The sequence below is a fragment of the Vombatus ursinus genome, unplaced genomic scaffold, assembly GCF_900497805.2.
Source record: "Vombatus ursinus unplaced genomic scaffold, bare-nosed wombat genome assembly UNPS02014813.1, whole genome shotgun sequence".
Taxonomy (NCBI): domain Eukaryota; kingdom Metazoa; phylum Chordata; class Mammalia; order Diprotodontia; family Vombatidae; genus Vombatus; species Vombatus ursinus.
This window is the reverse complement of record NW_020954591.1, coordinates 14441938-14462880: the sequence shown is the minus strand read 5'-3', so window position 1 is coordinate 14462880 and position 20943 is coordinate 14441938. Positions and strand designations below refer to the sequence as shown.

General features: G+C 37.1%; 1 protein-coding gene and 1 pseudogene across 1 annotated transcript in view; both read left to right on the top strand.

Moving 5' to 3' along the window:
* The window catches only part of WASF3 (WAS protein family member 3), a 179638-nt gene that overhangs the window by 43030 nt on the left and 115665 nt on the right, over nt 1-20943 (top strand). The gene's annotated exons all lie outside the window — the stretch shown is intronic.
* LOC114054422 lies at nt 15679-16927 on the top strand (annotated as a pseudogene).

Here is a 20943-nt window from a genome sequence, read left to right as displayed (position 1 = left end):
TCAAAGAGCCATGATTTGGATATGCCCTCCACTCATGCAGATTTCAGTTCCACAGATGGATGGCCCAATGAATAGAATGTAGAGTCAGGAAGACCTGAGCCCAAATCCAGCCTCAGACACTTACTGGTTAGTTGTGTGACCCTGGGAAAGTCACTTACTCTCTGTCTGCATTAGTTTTTTCATCTGTAAAATGGAGATAATAATAGCATCTACCTCCTAGGGTTGTTATAAGGGTAAGTAAAATGAGATAATATTTTTTAAAGTGCTTTGCAAGCATTAAAGCACTTTATGAATGCTAGCTATTACTATTACTGCTGCTGCTGCTAATTATCCCCCTCATGTTTTAGTAGCTAATTTCATGAGTTGGTGTGGCCAGACAATTTGTCACTCAATGGCCTACCTGCTGATGAGTCTTTTTAAACTTTGTCATTGGAGGGCCAGCCTAAGTTCATTTTGGCTTAAATTGGAAGCCTTTGCCATTTAGTAATATGTGCCAGGGCCTGAACGTCATTGGCAAAGCTTTGGAAAATCAGAGTCCTTTCTACATCACCATGAGGTATCAGGGTAGGACTTTAATGGAGAAAGAAAAGGTTTACTTGGAATAAATGCCATTTGAGTGACATGTTTTAGTTTCTTCATCTGTAGAAGGGGTTTAGTAATAGAAGGGAGGGCAGATTGGGGGAAGAGGTATTCAGAATCCACAAAGTCTTGGGGTGGGGGGAGGGGAGAGATTGGGAGAAAATTTGGAACTCAAAATCTTGTGGAAGTGAATGTTGAAAATGAAAAATAAAAAAATAAATTTAAAAAAGAAAAAAAGAAAAAAAAAAAGAAAAGGGATTTGGATTAGAGGTTTCAAGGCCCCTTCTAACTCTAAAATCCCAAGAAGATACAATAATAGTTCACATTTCCGCAGTGCTTTACATTTTGCAAAGTGCTTTCCACTCAGTGGCTCTGTGACAATGGTCATTTACATTATTTTTCTCATTTTGTAGGGGAGGAAACTCAGGCATTTGTTGTTGTTGTTCAGTTGTTTCAGTCATGTCCAACTCTTTGTGATGTCAGTTCAGATTTTCTTGGCAAAGATACTGGAGTAGTTTGCTATTTCCTTCTCCAGTTCATTTTGCAGATAAGGAAACTGAAGCAAACAGGGTTAAGTGACTTGCCCAGGGTCACATAGCTAGTAAGTGTTTCCGGGCTGGATTTGAACTCAGGTCTTCCTGACTCTAGGACTGGCACTCTATGCAGTTCACCACCTAGCTGCCCTAGCTAGGGCATAGAGAGGTAATATGACTTAGTTGTGGGCTCATAGCTAAGTAATGGTATTCAAACCTAGTTTTTTCTTATTCTTGATCAGTTCCTCTTTCCATTTTATCACATTGACTCTTGTAAATATAATATAATGTCCAAAGATCCATCTCTCAAAAATGAAACCTTTTTGATGAGATGCCTAATGGATGAAATGCCAAATAGAAAGTCAATTGCCTTTCAATTACTTAAGTACAAATCACTCAAAGATTGAATTAGAAATCATTTTAACCCATGATAATCCTATCAATTTAAATAGTGTATAAACATCAGAAACGTTCAAGTAATCGTATTCTAAAAATGTAGAACTTGATTCTCTGCTCTGATTTTTTTATACCTTTATGTAGCTATAAACATCTCCCTAAGTAATACTCTGCAATTCAGCTAGTCTGCCAACTGACCCTGCTATAAAATAGAGGAAACATATGAGGAGATGAAAATAAAAGTCTGCTTTCACCCCATTGGGTTGTTTTGTTGATTTTAAGGATTCAGTTTTAGATGATTTTTCTTTTTTCTCATAATTGACACAGAGGTTGACTGGGAGGAGAGGATGAAGGAGGTGCTCGGCCAGAAAAGATGAATGAGGCAAATTCTAGGGTTAAACTAAAACCATCAATATTTTTGACTGAAAAGCCATGTTATCATCAGAAGTAGTTCCATTGGACTATTTCATTGGTCCCCTGGGAAAAATGAAGCTATACCCTCTTTCTTCTGAATGGGGAGAGGGTATTGCTAGTATTTTGGTTTTCTTTCCCAAATCCAGGTCTGCTGCATTGACCCTCAGGGTCCCAGAGGAACACCTTGAGAGCTATTCCTCAAATAAAATGCCACAGCTCCATTAAAAGAAAAGAGAGAGAGAAGTTGGGGTCTTTGCTCTCTAATTCCACTGACTTGAGCCTTCACTGGCTGTGTTTCCCTCTTGTTAGGGATATGTGACTACAGTCTCAGTTTCATTTAACTGCTTAATACCAGATAACTTTTACAAAGGGATATTTACTTTGAAGAAGTAGCGAGAACAAATGTACACTTTTTTTCTTATCACCTCCCTCCCTTTTGAATACCTCTGAAGCATACTCTTTTATATCACCTCAGTCTCTGGGATAGAGGCTCAAAACTTGGCTCAGTTCCTACATAATATTGGTGCTGCCAAGTTCATGTGCAGATGTTGCATGACTGCTGGATGAGTCATCTGTCTTAACTTCTGCTGTCCTAGTATCCCAAAGTTCATTCTTTGCTCCTTGGGTCATCAGTTCTGGGTTTGGCTGTAAAGCCTCATTTGGGATGCTGGGATGCTGAGAAAGGTCATGGGGCTCCACACCCTTCATCTAGAAGGGAAAAGAACAAATGCAAAGGCCAAAGCCTGGGGACTGCTTCTAGGACAGCTATATACCCTCAGCGGGGAGAAGATCCCAAAGCTTCTTCTCTTAGAGGGTGGTCACCAGTTGCCATATGTGAAGGATTCATACCACCAAGAACAGAGCATTCAAAAGGACGGAGGCAAGAGGGCAATAGAGAAAGCTAGGCCCCCAGTCCAAAAGCTTCTCCTTCATCTTAGCCACTGGAGCCAGCTACAGAATGCCTATGAATGCTCCACAGTCTCCAGAGCATTTCTGTTACATGTCATTGTCTCTCCTTTGCTGCTTCTCAGAATCTTCCATGTAGAATGGTTACATCATCCAGATGGGCTGATGGGTCCATGGATGTGCCAGAACCCCATTATACTAGTATTATATGACAAGCGGTAACTGCATCGATCCTGGTTCCATGAAAGAGATGTAAATGGGTGAAATTAATTTTGTGTTTGATGAACTTTTCTTTGTATTGCTTTTCAATAGTCATACTGGAGGAAATCTTGACCAATGTGACCATAAACCTTGAGTTTATGATCTAACCATATAAACAACAGGAAGTCATTATAGGTGAGCAGGGGGATTTAGCTTTGGTAATTTGAATAACTTGTTCATTTTTGAAACTGTCATTATTGAATATTCCTTTTGTACCATCTAGGACCATATTAATTTCTAAGATACTAAAGCTTGAATAAAACAGCATTTTTCATTGTAGAGAAATAGGAGGAAAACACATGGACTTGAGGAATATCTAAGTCTTTTAAAATATAATATAAATGGGGATACTTACTAGCTATGTGACCCTGCATTTGTCCTTAAAAAAAAAAGATTGAGTCTCCTTATCTTACTCAAACTGGAATTGCAGGGGCTACACATGACTTCTTTATCTGCACTACTGTTTATCAGCCTGGGAACTATGATCTGTTCTATTTCTAACCTGAGCCAGTTTGCCCCTCCTTAGGCAATCTGGTCAAATCAGTAAGCATTTATTGATTGTTTACTATGTGTCAGGCACTGTGCTAAGTACTGGGAATACTAATGCAAGCAGAGGAAAGAAAGACTATCCTTACCATCAAAGAAGCTTACAATCTAATGGAGAAAGACAACACAGAGAAGGAAGTTGGGACAGTGAGTGGGACTGAGGGTACCCTGCAAGTCCAGAGGAAGAGTCAAGAGTGCTGCTTGGAGATGAATGAAGTCACAGGAGACTTGAACATTCCGCTTAAAATAGAGTTTTTGGGAGAAGCCAGCCAATCAGAGGGAGGGGCTATAGTGGTGGATATTTCTGGTGTGTGAAATTCAGGGCCAGAGAAAACTTACTGGGCGGAGAGATTTCTGGGGTATTATGGAGGAAATCCAGGATTAGAGTCAAGTCTAGCCTTACAGCTCAGAGGCAGAGTAAAACTCATTGATTGCTCAGGAAACCCAGATCCATCTCTTGGTAGACAAAAAAACTAAACAAAAACAAAACACCACCCTCAAAAAAAACAAACCCCAAAAATTCCAACTATCGTGATTGAGAAGATATCTGATAAAGAGGACACAACATATTTCTCAGAAGGGGCTTATTTTATTTTTTTGGTCCTCTTTAAGCCCAAGAGTGGCATTAAGTCAGATACTTCTTGGTTTGGAGATCCTTAGATTCAACTCATTTCTCCACAAATACAAAGAAAACCAACTTGATACCTACGCTGCCTCCACTACTATTGCTAGTAGAGGATTCCATGAAGGTGAACCCTGAAGGTGAGCCAGAAACTATCTACCCTACCAGGGCCAGTCCAACCCAGCCCTCTATGCCATCTTGTGTTGTCACTCCAGTCTCTGTATCCAGGCCATGGTCGAATAACATTGGGCTCAGGCAGGCCTTGACTCAGGAGAGGAGAAGAGAGAGAATCCCACTCTTGGGGGTTCACCATATTAATGCCAAAATAGAGTGTGTACGCCAGATTAGCATAGCCCACTGCAGCTCAAGAAATCCACCAGCCTGTCTCTGTGGTAATTGAGATTACAGAAATGTGCCATCATACTCAGCCATTTGTATTTTCAAAAAATACAATAATGTATATTATTTAATTTATCTAGTGAAGTAGATCTCTGATGTATACAGATTTTGAAAGGCCATGTAGAAAAGATGAAAATAGAGATATGTGATCAAGAAAGAATGCAAAAGAGTGAGTCTGGACCTGGAAGAATAGTGTCAGGAAGGCCAGAGCTCAGAATGAACTGAGGACTGAGATAAATGGTAAAGATAACAAAAGGACTATTAAAGAAAAAGAAAGAAGGGGCAGGCCCAGCTGCTTAGACCAGATGGTATCATGTTAGAAATGACAAAGAGAAGTCAGAACTCTTAGGGTTCCATTTTGTTCTGTCTTCTCAAAGAAAATTGTCTTCAGACTTGAAAGTATAGAGCCAGTATGACCAAGAGGAAATTAAGGCCCCAGATAAGTAGAGAGATTAGGAGAAAACACCTAGCTTTGCACCTCTTGGCTTGGTCAGATAATACTCAAAAGTATTGAAAGAACTTGTAGAATTGATTTCTGATTCCCTATTTGAAGAACCATGGCAAATAGAAGTGATACTGGAATACTAGAAGGCAGATATTCGTATTTTCGTATGGAAGAAGGTATTTTTTTGGAAACCTCCTTATTAACTTTGATATCCATCACAGGTAAAATTATAGGGCAGATTGCTAAACTGATGGTCCATGATCATTTAGAAAGGAAATGATCACTTGTAAGTAACATGGGTTGGTTCACCAAGAATAACTACCCCTCTTCCAACCTTGGTGTCATTCTTGACTCTTCCTCCTTTCTTACCCTCCCCCGTATACAATCTGTTACCAATTCTTTTTAATTCTACCTTTGTAACATGTAAGGTGTAACATATACCCCCTTCTCTTCTTTGATACTGCCACCACCCTACTACAGGCTCTCATTACTCCGTGTCTGGACTATTGCATCAGCCTGCTGGCTAGTATCCCTGCCTCAAGTCTCTCCCCATGACAATCCATTTTTCACTCAGGCATCAATTTGATCTTCATAAAATGCAAGTCTGACTTGTCTCACTCCTACTGAATAAACTTCACCGAGTCCCTAATCACCTCCAGGATTAAATATGAAATTATATATTTGGCTTTTAAAACTATTCACAACTTGCTCTCTTACCTTTTAAGGCTTCTTAGAATTTATTCTGCCTCACATACTTTGTGATCCAATGACACTGGCCTCCTTGCTGTTCCTTGCATAAGACACTCCAGGTATTTTCAGGCATTTTTTCTAGCTGTCCCTCATGCCTGTAATTCTCTCCCTCCTCAACTCTGCCTCCTTTCTTCTATGGCTTCTTTCAGGTTCCAAGTAAAATCCCACCTTCTGCAAGAAGCCTTTCCCAATCCCCATTAATGCTAGTGTTTTCCCTTTGAATTTATCTGCAGTTTATCTGATATATATACATATATATATATATATATACTTTTTTTGCACATAGGTGTTTGTATGTTCTTTTCCACATTAGACTATGAGCTTCTTGAGAGCAAGAACTATTTTTTTAACCTTTATTCATATCTTTGGTGCTGGCACGTAGAAGGTGCTTAATAAATCTTTGTTGACTTGTTGCCTAACCTTTTCTGGGGGACAGGGTTATAGGATTTTTTATGAAAAAGATGGAGAAGTGTTTGTTGGATGATACTATACTTGAGTGGTTTCCTAACTGTTTGAAAAAAAATTCCCAAGGAAGGTTGATGGATTGGTCAAGGGCAATCTGTTAACTTCCAGTGTTAGATCTCAGAATTTTGTTATTTTCATTTTCTACTTACTTTTTATGTGTACTTTATATTAAGGCATAGATGGTATACTTAAGATTTAAAGGACCAATGCAGTTGGAAATGATCATTGATGTTGATCATGGAATTGAATTCCAAAAAGACATAAAAATTATTCACTTAATTTTAAAAAAATTAAATTTAATAGAGATAAGTATAAAGTTCTGTACTCAGGTTAAAAGAAAATAAGCTTTATAAATACAAGACTGTAGAGGTATGGCTATACAATAGTTCACTGAAAAGACTTAGAGACTGTAATTGACTGCAAGTGATTGTAATTGACTGCAAGCTCCATATTAAATCAGCAGTGTGATATGGTAGCCAATAAAAACTGATATGATTTCTGACCTAATAAAAGTGTAGTGTACAGATAGGTGCTAATGATGCCCTTGTTAGAAGAGATGAGAAGTGCTTGTAGGACTGTGACTGTAGCATTTTGTTCAGTTGTAAATGCTACTATAAAACAACTGAAATTGTATTCTTACCTTCTGATTTCTATATCGTAGTGGTTATTGTTCAGTCATATTCAATTCTTTGCGACCCCATTTGGGGTTTTCTTGGCAAAGATGGTGGAGTGGTTTGCCTTTTCCTTCTTCGGTTCATTTTACAGATGAGGGAACTGAGGACAACAGGGTTAAGTAACTTCTCTGGGGTCACACAGCTAATAAGTGTCTGAGACCAAATTTGAACTTAGGTGTTTCTAATTGCAGGCCCGGTGCTCTATCCACCATACTCCCTACCTGCCCTATCACAGTCATCTCCTCTTAATTCCTCCAGACTCAATATTGAATCATTCCTTGTAACGAGGGAAATAGCTAATCAGAGCTAGTCAATATAGTAGCCATGTTTGCATCTGATTACATATGGTATATTTTGCCCATGCAGAGTTTGTACTTGTCTGAGAATTGTAAAGAGTGTTTACTACTTAACAGTTTTGCAGGACTGAAATTGTTTAATATAATTTAAGAGAGTTGGACTCTTTATTGTTATTGTTCTTATTTGTAGTTGTATGTATTGTTTTCTTGGTTTTACTTTTTTAATTTTACACTACATAAATTTTTCTACACTTCTCTAAGTCCTCATATTCATTTTTTCTTATGGAACAATAATATTGTCTTACATAGGACACTTACAGGATTTTCTTTCAGTCACTGACCCTCTTGGAATATATACTAAGTAATAGGATTGCTGGCTCAAAGAGCTAGTGATTAATAATTTCAAGTTGATTATCAGAATTATTGGATCATTTCATAGCACCACTAATAATATGTTAATATGCCATTCTTCCTTCAACCTCTCTGATATTAACTCTTTCTTTTTTTATCATCATTGCCAGTTAAGAAAAATAGATTTTTGTTGGTAATTGTTATTTTTACATTGCCTTTTCTTCATCTATACTGCCCAACTTTGCCAATTTTGATGGATATGAAGTAAAGCCTCAAAGTTACTTTAATTTGCCTTTTTCTTAATAATGATTTGGAGTAATCTTTCATATGGTTGTTGATCATTTGCTTTCCATTTTCTTCTGAAGATAATTTCATTTTCTTTGACTCCATATATTTTGAGAGCTGTCTCTTGGTTTTGTGCTTTGGTATTGATTCCATTTATTTCTATATCAGACTTTTATTAGAGATATTAATATGACTTTTTTCCCACTTGAGTTTCTCTTCTGGCTGCATTAATTTTGTTTGTGCAAAAATGTTTTGATTTTATTTGATCTAAATTGTCCATTTTCTCTTTTATGATCACCTCTGTCCCCTTGGGTTAAGAATTCTATCTTTATTTCTAGTTTTGAAAGATATTGCCTTCAATTCTCTTTCAATTTGTATATGGCATGGCCTTTTATATTCAGGCCACAATCCATTCAGAGTTTATTTTGGTGTATGGTTGTAAGGTGCCAGCCTAACTTAATTTCTTTCACATTGCTTTTCTATTTTCTGAGCATTTCTTGTTAAATAGAAGGTCTTTTCCTAGTTAGTTGGTGTTCTTGGGTTTATCAAGTACAGGGATGCTTTATTAACTTATTTTTGGATGTTGCTTCACCAGTCAGTTCCACTTGTTTGTTTTTCTGTTTTTTAGCTGAGTATTACTTTTCAGGATTATTGCCTTATAATATAGCTTGAGATTTGTTAATTCCACATCTCCTTTATTCCTTCTTTATTTTTTCCATTATTCCCATGGAGATTCTGGCTCTTTTGTTCCTCTGAATAAATTTTGTTGTAATTTTGCCAATTTCTAAAAAGTAACCCTATTGGAAGCTTGGTTGGCATAGCACTACATTTGTACTCATTGTATCATAAGGACCTTTAACTAATGTGAATTTAGCTATATGTGCTTGTTAAAGAAAAAAAGAAAAAAAGGAGAAATAACATAACTATACAGGGTTAGAGATACAAAACCACTGAGTGATACTGGGGAATGTATTTTAGGTATGCCATATTTCCCACTCCCTATTTGCTTCTTTGCATTTAAAAAATGCTTCAGTGACCCTCTTTCTTTTTGAGAAAACAGTTGCTCTAATTTAAGGGTTATTAACCTAGGGTCAGTGAGCTTAAAAAAAATCTTGATGTATGTATTTCAGTGTAATTGGTTTCCTTTGTAATTTCAATCATTTAAAAACAGAACCTTAAAGAATAGGCACAGTTAGTAATCCTCTGATAGTTTGATATGGCACTGAACAAGTAAATCAATTTAGGTAGCATTGTTATTTATGTAATATTAATATGGCTTAACCATGAGTAAGTAATATTTTTCCATTTATTTAGGTCTGTCTTTATTTCTGTTAAGATGTTTTCTAATTGTATTCATATAGTTCCCATGTTTGTCTTGGTAAGTAAACTCACAAACATTTTATAATTTCTGTAGTTATTTTGAATGAAATTTATTTTTCTCTTTTTTTTGCTGGACTTTATTAGTAGTATACAGAAAAAACTAATAATTTGCATGAATTGGTTTTATATTCTATTACCTTGAGGAAGTTGTTATGTTAATTTTTAATTGAACCTTTGGGTTTCTGTAAATAGACTATCATATTATCTGCAAAAGATAGTTTTTTCTTTGTCTATGCCTATTCTCTCACTTTATTTTTCTGATCTTATTGCTGTAGTTAGCATGCCTAACAGTATATCAAATAATAGCAGTGATAATGGACATCCTTGCTTTACTCTTTTTAGTGTTAGAAAGGCCTTTAACATTTTCCCATTACCTGTAATATCGCCTCTTAATTTTAGATAGATACTGTTTGTCATAATGGGATAACTAGATAGTGCAGTGGATAGAGTGCTGGGCCTGGAGTTAGGAAGACTCATCTTCTTGAGTTCAAATCTGGCCTCAGACAATTGCCAGTTGAATGATCCTGCGCAAGTCACTTAACCCTTTTTGCCTCAGTTCCCTCATCTGTAAAGTGAGTTACAGAAGAAAAAGGCAAAACGCTCCAGTGTCTTTGCCAAGAAAACCCCAAATGGGATCATGAATGGTTGGACACTACTGAAACGACTGAAAAACAACAAAAATTTGCCATGTTAAGAAAAGATAATTCATTTCTATGCTTTTTAATATTTTAACAGAAAGGAATTTTGGTCAAATATTTTGTCAGAAGTTTTCAGCATCTATTGCTATAATCATGTTTGTAGTTTTTTCTTTGATTGAATGAATCCTACGTTCCTAGCATAAATCTAAGATATTCATAATATGTGATTTAAAAAAAATATTGTAGCCTCTAAGCTATATTCTGTTTCCTAATTTTGCATCAATGTTTAATGAAAATTTGCTTTACTTTTTCTGTCTTAGGTTTAAGTATGAAGATAATATGTGTATCATAAAAGAAGTTTAGTAGGACATTTTCTTTTCTTATTTTTGTAAATAGTTTACTTAATGTTGGAATTATTTGTTCTTTGGTTGTATGATAAAATTAATTTGTAAAACTATTTGGTCCTGGGACTTTTTCTTTAGAAGTTCATTTATCACCTACTTGATTTCTTTTTCTGATAATTGGGTTATTTAAATTCTCTGTTATGCTACTTTGGGCATTAATTTTGTTGATGTAATGGGGCAGAGCAGTTTTTATATCATCTTCATTTGTTGTGATTTAAAAAAATTTTTGATAATGGTAATTTGGCTTTCTTTTCATTAAAAAATAAGATTAGCTGATTTTTCATTTATTTTATTTTTTAAAAGCTCCTACTTTTATTTCTTAATTTGATTGTGTATTTTCTGTCAATTTTTTAAATCTTTTACTCAATTTTCAAAATTTTGTTTTAGTGTTTAGTTGGGGCTTTCATAGTTTGGTTGTCTGACCAATTCACTGATATGTTCTTTTTTTGCCTTTTGCTGATGAAGTTGTTTAGCGATAGAAATTTCCACTTAATTAATGCTTTGGTCATGGCCCTAAAATTTTGGTGTGTTGTCTTATTGTTGGTAATTTTCTTTGATGAAATTTTATATTGTTTCTGTGGTTTGATCTTTGACCCATCAATTCTTTCAGACTAAATCATTATAAAATAATTTTAATACTTTCCTCAAAGACTTTATTAAACACAATCTTTATTAAATTGTGATTGGCAAACGATGTGTTTAATATTTCTTTTATCCTGCATTTGTTTTTGAGATTTTTATACCTAATAAATTATTATTTTTGTAATGGTACAGTGTATATCTTATAAATATATATGTGGCTTTCTATTCTCATATGGCAATTGCCAGAGATTTAAAATATCTCACTTTTCTAAAAGTCTGTTCATGTCTCTAATTTTTTCTTTTTTTTATTGTTCTTGGATCTGTGTAAGTCTGAAATAGATGCCTTGAAGTACCTCTCTTATAATTTTACTACTTATTTCTTCTGATAAATTGATTACAGTCTTTAGTATTTAGAGAATATATCCTTTGGTTTATATCTTAGGTATTGATAGTTTCTTGTCTACGGTGCCTTTAAGCATAATACACTTCTTTTAATCATGTCTATTTTTAGCATTCATTTATCTGTGGTCATGATTATTACTCATGCTTTTTTGAGATCCCTTGATAGGATAATGGATAGAGTGCTAGACCTGGAGTTAGGAACACTCATCTTCCTAAGTTCAAATCTGACCCCTGATACTTATAGCTGTGTGACCCTGGGCAAGTCACTTAACCTTGTTTACTTCAGTTTCCTCATCTGTAAAATGAGCTGGAGAAGGGAAAGGCAAACAACTCCAGTATCTTTGCCAAAAAACAAGCAAACAAACAAACTCCCTCTCCCCAGCCCAAATGGGATTAACTGAAAAACGACTGACCTGACATATAATAAATTCTGATCTAACCCCTTATTAAAATGTGCTTCTTGTAAACAATACATTGTTGGATTCTGTTTCCTAGCCCGTTCTGAAATTTGTTTTATATATTAGTTCATTTAAACTTATGGCTTTGGTAATAATTAATTAGTATTAATAATTAATACATCATATATAATTAATATACACTATAATAAATAATTCTTATAATACCTAGCACTTCTAGAACTATATCAAATACCTGCACATAGTATGTGTTTAATAGCTGCTTGCTGACTTTTAACTTTACCTTTTCTTTTTTGAATGTAAATGCTATGACATTTAGTCCATATATAGTTAATAATTATGTTATTTCATTGTCTGTTGTGCCTTTTATAATGTATTTTCACTCTTATCCCTCTTGACATATTATATTTTAATTGCCTAAGAGATTTAGATTCCCCACCCCCAACACATATATATTAAGTTGGGGTTCAAGTGTGCTGTCCATGACCTGATACTTAGTAAATTTTATTATAACTTTTCCTTTCCTTTTCTTTTTTCCTTTAAAAATAATTTTGATAATCCTTTGTTTCTATGCTGCCTAAATTTTCTGCTCCCAGAGAGCCATCCCATGTAATAGAATATTTTTTTAAAGAAAACAAAGAAAAAGAGGAAGAAAAGAAAAAACAATTGGCAAAAAAGTACACTTAAAAAATCTGAAAATACAGAATATGCAGTGTTCTGCACCAATGGACCTGGGACAGCATGGAGGGGGAGGGGTCATCTCATATATCTTTTTTGGGGTCATGCTCTTTTTTGGGTAATTTTTCAAAATTCACTTTTGCTTTTTTTTAAATTTTTTTTGTTATTTTAATTTTGTCTTTTTTTCCTTTGTTTTTTGTTTTGACTTTTTGCTAGTCTTTGTGCTTAATTAATGCTCCCTTGGGGTTTTGCTTACTTCACCCTGTAGTGGTCATATAAATTCTTCCTTTTGTTTCATATTCATAAATTTTTTTGCACAGTAGTATTTCATTACATTCACACAATTTGTTTGTCCATTCTCCATTTGATGGACACCTACTTTTCTCCCCACTTCTTTGCTACTATAAAAAGTGTCTAGCCACTTTAATTCTTGGTATCTTTATTTTTAAAATGCATTTCCTACATACAACAGGTGTTAGAGTTTATTTTGTTATAAATTCTATCATTCTCTTTCCTTTTATCAAGGAACTAATCAGTCACCTTTAACATTATAATTCTTAGATTGAGGTTTTCCTGTTTCCTTGTTTGCTGATATTCTCCTTTCCTTTTTCAATAAAGTCTCTTTTTGTTCCTCCATTAGCTTTCCTTAAGTTAATTTGATTCTATTCTGCTCTCTTTGATTCTATCCTTTCCCTGCCCTATTCCAAATTTTTAAAATTTACTTAAATTATTATTTTCTCTTCTTTTTAATTGAAGAAATTTTTTTTCTTCTTTCCTCTCCCAGTCTAGATAAGAGTTCCTTTCAGAATTCTGCTCCTCCCTTCTCTTAATTTGATTAACATTCATTTGTATTACTCTTAGACAAGATATGTTCATTTCCTTTTTCTCCCTGTCATTTTTCTTTCCTGTAAGTGTACTCTGAAATCTAGTTTCCCATTCATGGGCTATATTCTCTTATATTTTTTTTTATGTGGTTTATTTGAGGTAAAGCTTCTGAAGGACAAAGTTCTTTTCTCTTCCCTGTTCCATTTCTCTTTTAGCTCAGTCACAAATTACGCTCACTACTTCCTTCCCTCCTCTCCCTTTGTTGTTTAATTTAGTTGTGGGTTTTTATTTTTAATTGAAGGGCCTTTTTCTGATGATCTTCTGCCTTAATGAGTGTCCTTGCTGAGTTTTTGTTTTTCGTTTTGGCCTGGGAGCTCAACTTTTCCTTAAGCTTCTTTTGCCTTCCTGCCCTTGACCTTGCTTGCTTCATCAGCATTCTGATAAGGTAGCTGTAGTATTAGGCTTTGCTGATTCTGTAATTCTGGCTGCTGAGATTTAGATTCCTGCCCTTGATCCCTTTCCTTTACACTTACGTACACAGGAAGCTGGGGTTCAGGAACATTGTCCATGACCTCCCCTCTTGGGCCACATGGGAAAGCATGTCCACAGTTGTTATGGTCTTAGGCAGGAACTCTTTCTTGATGTGCTGCCACTGACCCAGCAGTTGTCATCTCTTGGGCTGGGAAAGTCCATGGAAGTGTCTGATCTCTGACCCATGTTCAGAAAACTGTGGGTGATCCTAAATAACTGATAAGTGCTTTTGCCTCAAGGAAGCCATTAATGATTCCTAGTCATAACACTACACCCAAAACCCAGATCTGCTATTCTGATCTATTCTTCACACAGGGAAAATGTAGGAAAATGGAGGAGGGGAAGACAGTTCTCTATTACAGGTCCACACAGAGATACGTCCCTTTCCCTGGCCATTGCTTTTAGCTTTTTTCTTGTCCAGTCTGTCAGACCTGGGTGTTTTTAGAGTCTTCCTTGAGTTGGTGATTAGGGTGGGGTAGAGCGGGGTGTATCTGCCTGCTTGCTTGCTCCATTTCAAGGATTCTGTTGAAACTGGGTTTGAAAACCCTGGTCTTTGTTCCACATAGATCTTGTCCCCCAAGACATTATTTACCTCCTCCTACTAGACTTGATGATTATATTGGCTTCCATGTTTAAAATTGGGTTTAAAGTCATTGAAGTGGAAGTGATTTTATATACACCAAAGATCCAATTGAATGGCTTGACAGGAGCAGATTCTCAACCCAGTCCTATGTTGCTATTTCACATCAGAAGGCTTTACATTATTTGAAGTTGTTTTTCATCGTCATCATCTTTTCTTTTTACAATTTTAACATTTATATATCTTGAGTGTTACTTGTTGGTTTGAGGTTGTGGATTGAAGGAGTTATTCTGGGAACTGGCTCGATCTGCCATATTCCATCACTATTTGTGTATATGCCATATATAACCATGTGCCACATTTAATAATAGTGATGTTAACAAGCTGTAGTACATCTACAAAAGGGTGACTGGGATGATGAAGACACTTGAAGCCATATCATATGAGAAAGATTTGGGGGATATTTAGCCTGTGGAATAGAAAACTGATGGGAGGGGAGGATAGCTATTTTCAAATATATAAAGTATGGTAATATACAAAGAGATTTAAACTAATTTTATATATTTCCCCAGGGTGGAACTGAAGCCAGTGACTGACACAGGGAGACAAACTATTTCAGGAAGGACTTCCTAATAGTGAGAATTATCTGAAAAAAAGGAATGGGCTGCTTCATGTGGCAGTGAGTTCCATATCATTAGTGATTTTTAAGGAGAGGCCTCATGACCACTTATCAGGAATAAATGATATCTCTATCTATATCTATATCTATACATATACATATTTATATATATGTGTATGTATATACATACATATCCTCTAGATCCATCTAGAATTACCCTAAAAGATCTATGTATATATCACTTGTGGAGTTGGCCTAGATTACTCCCACTGTTCTTTCTAGTTTTAAGCTTCTGTGATTACATAAAGTACAACTATACAAAATACAAAATTGCATTCCAGTGTTCCATCATGGCATGGTGGCACGCTTGTGTTTTAACAGCTCAGCCATCAGAAGTCAAGCTCTACCAAGTTCTACCTTTCTGGACAGTCTTCCAATGTGATCCTGGTAACAGACTGAATCTTCTCTCTGAGGACCCACCTAGCTAATTAAGGAAAGACTGCGTATTTGGTGATATTTTTTCAAAGCTTTAGCAACCCATAAAACAAAGAAAAATACAAAATGACCTCAGCTCCATGAGGTTTCTTTCTCTTCTACTTTATAAGTATTGGTGACAGAGTGGCAAAAAAGGGGAGGAGAGTATTAAGAATCACATGGGTATCAACTATAAGCAGGTTTTGGTAGTCAAGATATGAAATCCTCATCCATTGACCAATGTCACAGACTTTACCACGAGCCCTTTGTCCCATTAGCCCTTGATCAGCAGTCCCATGCATCTTAGTGCTAGAGGTCAGTGGGGAGGATTTAGGAGTGCTGGTATGAGTCGTGGCCATGGTCAGAGAGATAACAACTTTATTGGACAGGTTGTATACATCTTTCATGGTTCCTATAAAAGCTATATTAGGGTAGAGAAGCATGCCAATGAATCCACAGCCCACGTAGAGCTTCATTCAACCTGCCAGACCATTTCTGTGGATTTTGAGAGAAACTCACCACAATTGGCTTCAGGAATCCTGGGGGTATGACTTCAGCCTATGGATATACCCCACTGTATGGCTTTCAGATATCCATGTTTGTCCAGGGCTCCTGTACCCTCATGTACAGTTCACAGAGCCCTCTGCATTATGGCACCTGCATTTCACATTATGGTTCCCAGGCATCCCTTCATGATGGCAGCTGGCCACCAGCACGGAGTGGTGCTTGGGATCCAAATAACCCCGATATACTATCCAGGGCAGAGGAAGAGCATGAATATGCCTTTGATGATGACCCTACCTGATCCCCACAAGACTATGGTGGGACCCCAACCCCAGACACCAGGCTAGTTTGACCCCTCATTTCTACAGGCTAATGCAAAGTACAGACCACAGACTCCTAGAACCCCTGCCATATATAACATGGACCAGTTTTTGCCCTATGCACTCCCTTTGGCACAAGGCTTCCACCAGCCCATCCCCTAGAGTTACCACCAAGTTACGCTAAGTCCTGTTGGCTACCAGAATACCTACTCATTCATATGGCTTATCAGGCTAGTCCTAGCCTTAGTCCAGTGACACCTGAAATACTATCCCCTTGTGGCTATAAACCTCATACACCAGGCTCTGGTATTGAACATAACTCCAATGACTGAGTGACCACAGATATCCAGGGGAAGATAAGGCACCTACTTGGACAGCAAAGTGGTTGGACAGAAAGACATCATCTGGAGTGTCAACTGGAGGTATGTGCCCTGTATATATTTGAAAGACAGTGAGAAGGTAGTCAGTATCTTTAGTGAACACCTTGAGCCCCTCACTCCTAACAAGAACAACAAGGTGAAGGTGATCTTAGCTGAGGACGGAGAGGCCACAGAGGACCTCCCACGCATAGTGGGGAGGATGGCCTCAGTACCTCGACCAGCAACTGAAGATTCTCAAACTCCAATTTCTAGGGAAGCTCTTGGACACCTAGAGAGGGCGCTGAAGAGGTCATTCTCATCCCTCCTCACATCACACAGAAACCCATAGTGCTCCCCAGCCAGGTTCAAAGCAGGGGCTTGGGAGACCTTAGCTGGTTTGTTTTTCTTTGTTCCTTTAACCACTTTCCACTGCCCAAAGACAGAGCAGGGCTGTCCATTGAAAGGAGTCTCCCAGCTCTAGCCAACCTCAACTAACTTGCTCTGTCTGTGGTCTTTGAATAAAAAGATTGATTAAAAAAAAGATTCATTTCTCCTGGAGGAACTGAATCATATCAATTCTGATATTCTCTCTTTAAATGAAATCAGAAGAAAGAAGGAAATTGAAGCCAAATAGAAGCATGGCTCACAGGCTGTCCTTGGAGAGGCAAACAAAGAAGTTGGTGGTGTTGGCTTTTTCATATATCCAAAGGAAAAAAAAGACATTATTTCTTGGGATTTTTGGTTATCTCATATTGAGTGCTTCTGATATGTGTTATAAAGAGAACATCATGAAAAATAGTTGTAGCTTATACATAAAAATCTGTTGCAAGGATCCAGCCCAGCTGACGCACAGAATAGCTCATCCCTTGGCTGTGCTCCACATAGAAGTAAACTTGGCCGGGACCCTTGAATGAGAGAAAAGGACTCCCATGGCCCCACAACCTTTTTGGGTGAGGGATGAATATTTCGTGGCATTTACTTTAAGTTTGAGGCCACTCTCCCCAGAGACTTAGTGGGATTGTAGAAGGGAGATTGCACCTCCCTGTTTGATGAAATGTATTTCAATTCCTAGCTGTGCCTTCTTAGTAAATATCACTTTGTAAAAACCAATCTATGGTAACTGATCAGTTTATATTGGGGAGATATTAATTGGTTAAATGGTATTGGGAGACACACCAGTGGATACAGTGAATGATCAGGGACGAAGTAGTCAGCTTCCTTCCGGGGGGGCCCATCTTGACAAGTGTAAGTGAGGGGTTGGGAGAATGAACCCACGTTCTATGGCTGAAAAGCACAAGAAAAAGATGTACATCATAGCAATTTCCAGCTGAAAGGAACCTATCTTATACATTCTTCCATCTAGTTCTATTATTATTCAGAGAAGGAAATCAAGGCTGGAGCAGGTACAAGGATGGCCCAAGCTCATGTAGGTCTCCATGATCAATTTGTGGATTTTCTTTCTTTTCCAAAGTGGAGACTTTCCAATGCAGAGTTCATTATTCCATAAGAATGACTATAAATTATTTGAATGTTAATAGGACCCATATTCAAATATCAATACAAAGTACATGTCAAATATCAAGTAAATTTCTGCCAGTCTTTCCTCTTTTATTACTTTTTTTGTTATTCAGTCATTTGGGGTTTTCTTGGCAAAAAAATACTGGAGTGGTTTGCCATTTTCTTCTCCAGCTCATTTTATAGATGAGGAAACTGAGGCAAACAGGATTAAATGACTTACCCATGGTTACAGAGCTAGTATCTGAGGCCAAATTTAAACTCAGGTCTTCTTGACTCCAGGTCCAGAGTTCTATCCACTACGCCGACTAGCTAACCTTTATTACTTTAAAATGCTATATAAATGTCAGTTATCAGCATTATTGTTACTATAAATAATTGAGTTAGTTGTACTATTTTTTAAACTGCACTTATATTTCTTTAGTACAGAAAGCTCCTAATGAGGACACTCAGTACCTTTTCTGCAACTTAAAGTCTTAGACAATTTCCTGGAGTACTCAAAGGCTCAGTGATTCGCCCAGCACCACATAGCCATTATGTGTCAGGGGCTGGGCTTGAACCTGTATCTTTTAGATTCAGATTTTAGATTCAGAAGCCAGATCTGCCCTACACTATGCTGCCTCTAGCTGTACTGTTATTACAACTACTTGGGAGGAAATTCCACTTCTTTTCCTATCCCTGCAGAGAAAAAAAGAAATTTTCTTTCCACCATTTGTGCCTTGGAACCTGGGTGAAGAAAACAGGGAGATCCTAGGATAGAAGCTTTAAGGCTTCCTCTGTCCCCCTTATTCCTCCATCCCTTGGCTGGGCTTGGGACAAAGTGTCCTGGCATGAGTTGGGGTCATAAAGGAAAGGAAGTGGGTAGGACAGTTCCAAGAGGTAGCAGAGGGGAGAAGTTGGGGAGGAGTTCCTGCGGCCACTAAGCTGTCCAGCTATGGTTGCTATTCTTGTGTGTCTGGAGGATACAAAGAAAATAGGTCAATGTGGGATTGCCTCTAATCTGGTTTATGATTCAATAAGCAAACCAAAGCAAAAATTGACAAAAATTATGCTAACTGGGTTGCCTGTGGCTGACATGAATACTAAATAAGAGCTTTGCTTTTGATTACTAATTTAACTCATAAGAAATTAAGAAACTGGAAAATGTGAAATAAATATATTCATTTTAATCTCTCAGTAAGGAAAAAGGTAAAAGGAAAAGATTCTCAAACTTTAGTCATGCTTGGTTATATAATAAGTCATAAGCAGATTACCTGGCATTTTCCTTTGTCATTTCTTATTAGGGCAGTATTTTGTGATAATAATTTTTCAGCATTCTCATCATGTAGTAGTAAAGAAATAGTCACTGGTACAAGTAGTCCTTTTAAAAGTTCAGCAGATCTGTAGCATTGCCCGCTTTGCTAATAATCACTAGGTGGGAACACTTGGCTCCCTGCTGTTTTCATTCAGGTGTACCAGTTGGCCATAGTGAGTTTCCTATTTTGTGAGAGTATTACTTTGGGTAAAATTCTCACTTTTCCTCTATTATGTATTAAATTTGACACTGGAAAGTGATTTATCTTTGGACTTGAGTTAAGTAGACTAGAAGAATACCTAAAATCATCAAAGAGGGAATAGAAAGCTCACTTTGAGATTATTTTTGTACTGAATGTCATGGTGGGGACTTAGGATGAGGGGACTGCAAACCAGTACTATTAACTTAGCTCAGCAGGAACTGAATGCCGAGAGAGAGTTCAGAAAGGTCACTTATGTCAGCAAGCTGTTAAATTCGGCTAAAGCAAAGATTTTAGCCTGGTGTGGCATTGCTGGCAAACACATTTATGGGAGTGGACGTGCTGTTTTTAATATTTGTTGAACATTTAGGACCATCTAGTCACCCTGGTGGGGATATTTTTACAATTTATAAATTGTATGCATTATTACCCCCCTTAGTTAATCCTATAGATATAGCTAGCATTTTGTATAGTGCTTTAAGGTTTACAAAGTGCCTTACAAATATCTCATTTTATTCTCATAACAACCCTGTGAGTAAGTACAATTATTATCAACATTTTACACATGAGGAAACGGACACAGACAAAGGGTAAGTGTCTTGCCTAAGGTGATACAGCTGTTAAATAAATATCTGAGACAACATTTGAACTCAGGTCTTCTCGATATCAGGCCCAGTGCTATATCCACTGTACCACCTAGCTACCTCATATATTTGTAGATAGGTAACTAAATAGAGATATATTGTTGTTGTTCAGTCTTTTCATTCACGTTCAACTCTGTGACCCTTTTTGAGGTTTTCTCGGCAAAGATATTGGAGTGGCTTGCTATTTTTTTTCTCCAGCTTATTTTACAGATGAGGAAACTGAGGCAAGCAGGGTTAAATGACTTGCCCAGGGTCTCACAGATAGTGTCAGAGGCTGGATTTGAACTCAGGTCTTCCTGACTCTAGATACAATGCTCTGGTCCCTGTGCCACCTAGCTGCCTCTCTCTATCGGTGTCTCACACTCTGTGTGTGTGTGTATGTGTGTGTGTGTGTGTGTGCACGCACACACCTCAGAACCCAAGTGGGGTCACGAAGAATCAGACATGACTGAAAAATAACTAAAAACAGCATTTTTGTGTGTGTGTCTCTATAAATATGGAGAGAGACACCCACATATATGTAATATATAATTGCTAGTTATTATATACAGTTCGGGGGTGAGACTGGGTATCTGTCTATCTATCTATCTTATCTATCTCGCTGTCTATTTATCTATCTATCCCCAGTCTCACCCCTTAGCTGTAGTTCTGCATTAC